The sequence below is a fragment of the Dreissena polymorpha genome, chromosome 3 (assembly GCF_020536995.1).
Source record: "Dreissena polymorpha isolate Duluth1 chromosome 3, UMN_Dpol_1.0, whole genome shotgun sequence".
Taxonomy (NCBI): domain Eukaryota; kingdom Metazoa; phylum Mollusca; class Bivalvia; order Myida; family Dreissenidae; genus Dreissena; species Dreissena polymorpha.
The window spans coordinates 34,953,308-34,962,508 of NC_068357.1; the positions used below are offsets into that span (position 1 = coordinate 34,953,308).

General features: G+C 36.5%; 1 long non-coding RNA gene across 1 annotated transcript; it reads left to right on the plus strand.

Moving 5' to 3' along the window:
• The first annotated feature begins 4,286 nt into the window (after positions 1 to 4,286).
• LOC127873664 (uncharacterized) lies at positions 4,287 to 7,653 on the plus strand. The gene is made up of 3 exons (XR_008046317.1): positions 4,287 to 5,241; positions 6,498 to 6,681; positions 7,064 to 7,653. It is a non-coding gene; the product is annotated as an uncharacterized LOC127873664 (long non-coding RNA).
• Positions 7,654 to 9,201: the final 1,548 nt, after the last annotated feature.

The following is a 9,201-nucleotide window of genomic DNA, read 5'->3' on the forward strand; positions in this document are numbered from 1 at the left end:
TAAATATTATAATGATGTTTTTCATGTTTGGCTGGTTTTAAAAATCTAAGGATCATGACACATGGATGCTTAACATAAAATTAGAGCTTTATCCTTTAAAAGCGATGATGTTTTCCTCTTCTTGATAAACATTTCTGACTTTTCAATTTTTACTAAACGATTTTTAATGTTGGTGTGGTCTTGCACTATTTGAGAAGGCCGGAGAACCGAAGTAAACCTCATATGTCCGTTATGTTGACCACCAACCAAGTGCACATTCGCCGGGGGTGGGTATTGAATCCGGGTAATCGTTGTGAGAAGCGCGTGCACTATGCAACCAATGAACTACCCGGGTAATCGTTGTGAGAAGCGCGTGCACTATGCAACCAATGTACTATCCGGGTAATCGTTGTGAGAAGCGCGTGCACTATGCAACCAATGTACTACCCGGGTAATCGTTGTGAGAAGCGCGTGCACTATGCAACCAATGTACTATCCGGGTAATCGTTGTGAGAAGCGCGTGCACTATGCAACCAATGTACTACCCGGGTAATCGTTGTGAGAAGCGCGTGCACTATGCAACCAATGTACTATCCGGGTAATCGTTGTGAGAAGCGCGTGCACTATGCAACCAATGTACTACCCGGGTAATCGTTGTGAGAAGCGCGTACACTATGCAACCAATGTACTACCCGGGTAATCGTTGTGAGAAGCGCGTGCACTATGCAACCAATGTACTATCCGGGTAATCGTTGTGAGAAGCGCGTGAACTATGCAACCAATGTACTATCCGGGTAATCGTTGTGAGAAGCGCGTGCACTATGCAACCAATGTACTACCCGGGTAATCTTTGTGAGAAGCGCGTGCACTATGCAACCAATGTACTATCCGGGTTATCGTTGTGAGAAGCGCGTGCACTATGCAACCAATGTACTATCCGGGTAATCGTTGTGAGAAGCGCGTGCACTATGCAACCAATGTACTACCCGGGTAATCGTTGTGAGAAGCGCGTGCACTATGCAACCAATGTACTATCCGGGTAATCGTTGTGAGAAGCGCGTGCACTATGCAACCAATGTACTATCCGGGTAATCGTTGTGAGAAGCGCGTGCACTATGCAACCAATGTACTATCCGGGTAATCGTTGTGAGAAGCGCGTGCACTATGCAACCAATGTACTATCCGGGTAATCGTTGTGAGAAGCGCGTGCACTATCCAAACAATGTACTAACTGGACATCTTTGAGTTTGAAATTGTTTGAATAAAAAATATTTATATTTTGCACAATAACGTATTCACTATCCGATTTATTCCAACAAAAAATTTGTAATTGTTTCTCCAAATATTTAAAACAAACATGGAAGTAAGGTTCACATAACGTGTCTTATTTTACCATGGCTTGCATACATATTCCCATGATCAGTTGATTCCATAATCCCTATAAGTCATGATATGTAGATATCATTATCCATAGATGTCAAGATCCTTACATACGGTGATCCGTTGGTACAATGATCCACAGTCACCATGATCCCTAGATACCACGATCCGAAGATATAATGATCCGAAGATATTATAATCCGTAGATGTCATAAAGAGCATATACGGTGATCCGTTTATACCATGATCCGTAGATACCATGATCCGTAAATACCACGATCCATATATATCATGATCCGTAAATGCCATGATCTGAATATATCATGATCCGTATAAAACATAGTCCAAAGATATCATGGTCCGTAAAAACCATGATCCGTAGATACTATGATCCATAGAAACCATGATCCGTAGATACTATGATCCGTAGAAAACATTGAACGTAGATATCATGATCCGAAGATATCAGGATCCGTAGGTACCATGTTTTAAATATACCAACATTATGGGATATCATAATTCGAAGATACCATAATCCGAAAATAACATGATCTGCAGAAACCATTTTTCTAAGATAACATATGGCATCATGGGATGCCATGATTCAACGATATCATGATCCGTAGAAACCATTAACCGAAGATATCATGATCCATAGGCACCATGATTAATAGATATTATGATCCGTAGAAACCATTATTCGTAGATTCCATGATCCGAAGATATTATCATTCGGAGAAAACATGATCCGAATAAACCATGTTCCGAATATAAAACTATGATACTTAGATACCATGGTCCTTACATATCTCGATCCGTTCATAGCATGAACCGCATATACCATGATCCGAAGTTAGCATGAACCGTAAATACGATGATCCGTTTATACCATGATCCTTAGAAACCATAATAGTTCGTACCATGATTCGAAAATAAAAAGATCCTTAATTTCTTCATATTATGATAAGTATCGTCGAGTATCCCAACATCGTAAAAACCATGATTAATGGATGACATGATACGCAGATTCCATTATCCATATATACCATAATCTGTAGATATCATTACCCGGAGATCCCATGTTTCGTATACCATTTAAGTTACTTAAAATATGATGATGGTGTTGTTTTCTCTGTTTGGTTTGTTTGAAAAATCTACGGATCATCGCATGTGGACGCTTAACATAAAATCAAATGTGTATAGCTTTATCCTTTTAATGCGATGGTGCCTGTTCTAGCTGCAAATGTCCAAGTATATAATATTGACTTAACGATTTTTAATTTTAGTGTGGTCTTGCACTATGGGAGGAGGCCGGACTACACCGGAGTAAACCCTATCTGTCCGTTATGGTTGCCACAAACCAATCGCACATGCGTCGGGAGCGGACATTGAATCCGGGTAATTGTTGAGGGGTGCGCGTGCACTATGCAACCAATGTACTAACTGGACATGCTTTACTATGACATTGACATTATTTATATGAACACAATTTATGTGTTGCACAATAATGTATTCTCTTTATGATTTATTCCAGCATACTTTGTTACTTGCTTTCACAAACATTTTATTACCATATAGGTACAAAAATAATTTGTATTTGTTTCCCCTAATATTGCATGGAAATACGGAAGGTAGGTCGGCTAAACTTGTCTTTTGTAACATGGCTTGCATTAATCTTCCCGTGATCCGTAGATACCATGATCCGTAGATACCATAATCTGTAAATACCATGATCCGTAGATACCATGATCCGTAGATACAATGATCCGTAAGTATACCATGATCCGAACCATGATCCGTAGATAACATGATCCGTAGATAACATGTTCCGTTAATACCATGAACCGTACCATGATCCGTAGATACAATCATCCGTAAGTACCATTATCCGTAGATACCATGATCCGTAGATACCATCCTCCGTAGATACCAAGATCCGTTAATACCATGAACCGTAGATGCCATGATGCGCATATACCATGATCTGTATTTATGGTGATCCGTAGATACAATGATCCGCAGTAACCATGATTCGTAGGCAACATGATCCGAAGATATAATGATCCGTATATTTCATTACCCGCATATACGATGATCCGAAGATACCATGATCCATAGATACCATGATCCGAATATACCATGATCCATAGATACCATGATCCGATTAAACCATGATCCATTGATAAAATAATTAAAATGATATGTAGATACCATGACTCGCAGTAACCATGATCTGTATAGTCGATGACCCGTAGATACGATGATCCGGAGATGCCATGATTCGTAGAAACCTTTTTAAGTTCATACCAGGTTTCTGAGATAACATGATCCGTAGATACCATGTTCCGTAGATTAAACGATGATCCGTAGACCCCATGATCCGTACATATCTTGAACCGTACATATCATGATCCGTAGATACCATATCCTCACATTCATTGATCCGCCGATTTGTTGATCCATAGATACCATGATCCGTAGATATGAAGGCCCCCGATCACATGTTCCATTTTCCATTTAAGTTACTTTAAATATGATGATGATCCTGTGTTTTCCTGTTTGGTTGGTTTTAAAAATCTATGGATCATGGCACGTGGACGCTAAACATAATATCATATTTGTATCCTTTTAAGGCGTTGGTGTTTTACTGTTCTTGCTGCAAATGTCCCAATAAGTATTTTATTTAAAAAAAAAATTAAGTGTGGTCATGCACTATGGGAGGAGGCCGGACTACACCGGAGTAAACCCCATCTGTCCGTTATTGTGACCATTGACCAATCGCACATGCGCCGTGAGCGGATATTGAATCCGGGTAATTGTTGAGGGGTGCGCGTGCACTATGCAACCCATCTACTAACTGGGCATGCTATATAGAGAATATATGGTTGGTGACTTTTGATATCATGTGATATAAGACGAGTCTGATATGGCGTAGGAAAAGGCGAGGCTTGCCGAGCCTTTTCACACGCCATATCGGACGAGTCTTATATCACATGATATCAAAAGTCACCAACCATATATTCTATTTATTATGCCACATTTTAAAGTAAATAAGAAAATATTCACAAAACAAACAAAAACAAACAACCGCTAAATTCATTGATAAATATGCAAATTAGTAGCAACCTGATTACATCCGCTAGCGTCTATGCATATATATTTACACATAAAAAAATAGTTCGAAAGTAAGCAACAATCAATCAAATTTAAACGCACATAATACAAAAACTAAAGCGAGAAATCGAAACTTAAAAGAACAATTTCTGCACTAAAAACACAATACCAATATTTTTTTACAATAACACATTCGACATGTACTTCCAAGAGTACACACCAACCGCTATTTTCAAAGCGAATGTGTAGAGTGAAAATTTCAAACAATAAATACAATAATCAAATGGAACGGGATTTTAACGTAGTGTGCAATTTGGAAGTGATAAGAGTGATTTATTTTTCAACTTGTCCATCTCCGTAATATACGTTTAGTTGTGAGATGTTCACAGTTTTCCCCAAAAAACAGGCCTTCACGTGCGAAATCAAAGTGGGTGGAGAACGTGTATTTCGAGTCGCTGGAACTTCATAATGAAGCTGCTTTTGTGCAATATTCAGCGACGTTACCAGCTGTGTGTTAGACGAAACGAAAATGCTTTGGTTTTGCACCGTGTTTTGAGACTGTCAGGGTGACATGATGGATTAATTGCTGTTTGACTGACAATAAATGAACATGTTTGTGTTTGGAGATAGCCAAGGTTAATATCTTCACAATTGGGAAATCCCAACATAAGTTGACTGCCAGTTTGACCACTGATCTACATAATATCAGTGGGAGAGCATGCTGAATCCCGCAGCTTCTGCACCATATGTTTCCTGTCCGAATAGTTGGTAAGTTTCATTGTTATGTATGCATGCTTAAACACACATGTTTCATTATTTGTGCCATTTTTTTACACCCATTCTCATGCTGATGAACCAATGATCAGTGCCAGTTGTTCTACTGTCGCGAACTGTTTATTCAAAATTGTGGAAAAATGAGTTGCGCACTGTTCGAAATTGTGAAAAAATGAGACACGCACTGTACCAAAATTTGAAAAAATGAGTCGCGCACTGTTCAAAATTGTGGGAAACATTAGTTGCCCACTGCCACTGTTCATTATGATTTCAAAATTGTGGAAAAATGAGTCGCACACTTTTCATAAATTAAATTTTGAAAAAATGAGGCACACGCTGTACAAAATTTGTAAAATGAGTTGCTCACTGTTCAAATTTTTGCAAAAAAATAAGCATGCACTGTTCATTCAAAATTGTGGAAAAATGAGTTGCGCACTGTTCAAAATTGTGAAAAAATCATGTCACGCGCTGTACAAAATTTGGAATAATCATTTGCGCACTGTTCAAAAATGGGGGACAATTTTGTGGGGCACTGTTCATTCAAGATTACAAAAAAATAAGTCACAAACTCTTCAAATTGTGAAAACACATGAGTTGCGCATTGTTCAAAGTTTGTAAAAATGAGTCGCGCACTGTTCAAAATTTGGAAAAAAAAGGAGTCGCGCACTGTTTATTCAACATGGTGGAAAAATGAGTCGCGCACTGTTCACAATTTTAAAAAATGAGTTGCACACTGTTCAAAATTGTGAAAAAATTGAGTCACGCACTGTTCATAAAAAAATTCACTGTTGAAAACTGTGAACAAATGAGTTGCGTGCTGTGCAACTTTTTTGAAAACATGTGTCGAAAACTGTTCAAAATTGTGTCGCCCACAGATCAACATTGTGACAAAATGAGTTGCAAACTTTTTTTAAATTGTGAAAATTTGAGTCCCGAACTTCTTTAAATTGTGAAAATTTTAGTCGCAAATTTCTCAAATAAGAAAACAAACACATATTCCCTTAATAAGCAAAAATAGCCCCGAGTCCATAATAAAAATATTTTAAGTTAAAAGAAATTCTTAATTATTTTAATATAAAGTGGAGTTTATACATTTTCATTTTGTATTAATAATATTGTGTCTATTAAAGTTGTAATTTGTTCAAGTTGTGCCATAAAAATGTTATTAAAACACTCTATTTTGAAATGTTATCTCCTGTTGGATTTGTTTTATTTTATTATAATATGAAATGTTTTTCTTTTAATGGCAGAAAGTTGCGACCACACATTCCATGGGTGATGATATCTACCAAAATTCTTGGCGGCACAGTTCTACCCTCGTCAGTTGCACTTGTCCGAGTCTTTCTCTGCCTCTCAACCAACTCGAGATATTCCCCCCCCAACTGCATCCCGGCACAGCTTCACATCAACCCATCTAATTAATTTGTCGGAAAGGTAATACTTTTTTGTCGACAAATTTATTTTTGAGAGTATTTATGTAATTGTTTTATCTGAACATGTTATAAATCTATATGTCACTATATTTATAAAGTTTCAATTTTAATACAAATTATATATCTGGATTTTTATTTTTAACCCTTTGCATGCTGGAAAATTTGTCGTCTGCTAAAATGTCGTCTGCTGAATTTGTAAAATAAGCATTTTCTTCATTTTTTTCAAAGATAACTATCAGAATAGCAAAGTTTGGATCATCTGGATCCAAACTGTTTGCAAAGGACTTCAAAATTCGGTTCCAGCACTTAAAGGGTTAAAGCAGTTATGCAATGAATGTTTGATGATGTTTTTTCTTCTAAAGGAATCTTTATTTTATTTTCAGGTTGACCACACAAATTTCCTGTTTGGTTGTGGAGATAGAATCTTTTTTTTTTGTGAAAGTTTGATTTCAGACACTTAAAAATTGAAATTGTCATGTATTATTAGGCATGGCAGGCATTAGCAAAACATCTCAATCAAGTATTAATTATTTTACTTTGTCAATGTTAATTCATTGTGTATGCTATTCACCTGTTTGCCTTGCTTTTTATAAGAATGACACAAAAAAGGAAAGCATTTGTAAAGTATTAGTTAATTTTTTTAAATATAATCTTAGACGAGATGTTTAGTGAATATTTGTCATAAATTCTTCTTTAACTTGATCAAATCTGTCATATTTTATTTAAAACGTGTTAAGTATATTTGTGTTACGTTTTAAATGTTTATCATTACTGTTTTAAATTGTGTTCATCTGCAGCCAATGAATGGTAGGCTAGCGGTGCACATTTGTATTTGTTTAATTTTTTTCCATTGATTAATGCTCATTTAATTTATATTTCCCTATAGATATATACTTAATAAAGTGTTAGTTTTGTTTAAAAAACAACTTATTGTTTATTAATGTTCTAACTTCTGAATAAAATATGAATCGCTGTTTGTTTCCATTTAAATCAAAGAAGCGACATACCACGCCTACAAAAAAGTAGTTCTCAGAATGGGCGGGGCTAAAACATGGAACGCTAAAAAAAATCATTGAGTAAACCAAATATGGGCGGAGTTTTAAAACGGATATTGATGGGCGGAGCTTAAAACTGTTATCGGATGGGTATCCGATAACACTTTAAAATATCATGTCAGCGTCTCCAACGTAAATGCGCTGTCGTGGCATAATAAAGTAGGACATTATTTATATGAATAATATTTATATTTGCACAATAACTTATTATCTATCCGATTCAATCCAGCATTATTGGTTACTTACTTAACAAACGTAACAACCATTTTATTCCCATAAGCATGCAGGTAAAGAAGAAATATTTATTTGTTTCCCCATACATCGCAAAAACGGACCCCGCCAAGATTGCCCTTCAACTACATTATAGAAAAAAATCAGCCGTTTTTTGTTTCTTATTTCTTCTTACATAGAATAACAACCAGCAATAAAAGAAGCCTCTACACACTCACATAACGAGTATTGTGAGCATTGTTTAAATAAGTAACTTTGCAAATCTGCCCGGTAATTAAACGCGTGGTAGTTAAAAATAACATTTAACGAACATGTTTAATGGTCTATATTTTAAACAGGAAGGTTCCATTCATAGAACTGCGTTGAACGTTCAAATAGTAGGACTTGTGTCCAACGCCACATTGTAACTAAGCAAATGAAATTACCCTGCCCACCAATGCATTTAAAAATAAAAAATAAAAACAATTACGCGCAATTTTACTCAATGATTTTAACATTGTTTCGTCAAAAAATTAATTACCGGCTACTTGAAAAGCCATCCGACGCTTTGTGTTTTAAAAAACTCATGATTTTCGAAACTTTTAGCTGCGCCTGTAATTGTTGCTACTGTCGTTAACAATGGCGCGTTTGTTTATGATGTCAAAGACGTTACCACGACGTCACGTCATTTCATTGTTCCGGTAATGGTTTGACGCGCACGAAATGAACGTTATTGCATATGTTCTGCAAATTTCACAGTATGTAATTTTTCCTAAACGATTTTCAATTTAAGTGTGGCCTTGCACTATGTGAGGAGGCCGGACTACACCGCAGTAAACCCCATCTGTCCGTTATGGTGACCACCAACCAAGCGCACATGCCGTGAGCGGATATTGGAGCCGGGTAATCGTTGAGAGATGCGCGTGCATTATGCAACCAATGTACTAACTGGACATACTAGAGTATGACATTATTTATGTGAATACTATTTACATTTTACATAATAACGTGTTCACTATTCGATTTTTGTCCATCATACTTGGTGACTTACTTTCATAACCATTTTATTCGCATATATGTAAAAAATAAATTTTTATTTGTTTCCCAAAATATTGCAAACAATTAGGGATGGAAGGTTGTCTATTTAACATGGCTATCATTAATCTTCCAATGATCCGTAGATACCATGATCCGCAGATACCATGATCCGTAGATACCATGATCCGTAGATAACATGCTCTATAGATATTAGTTTC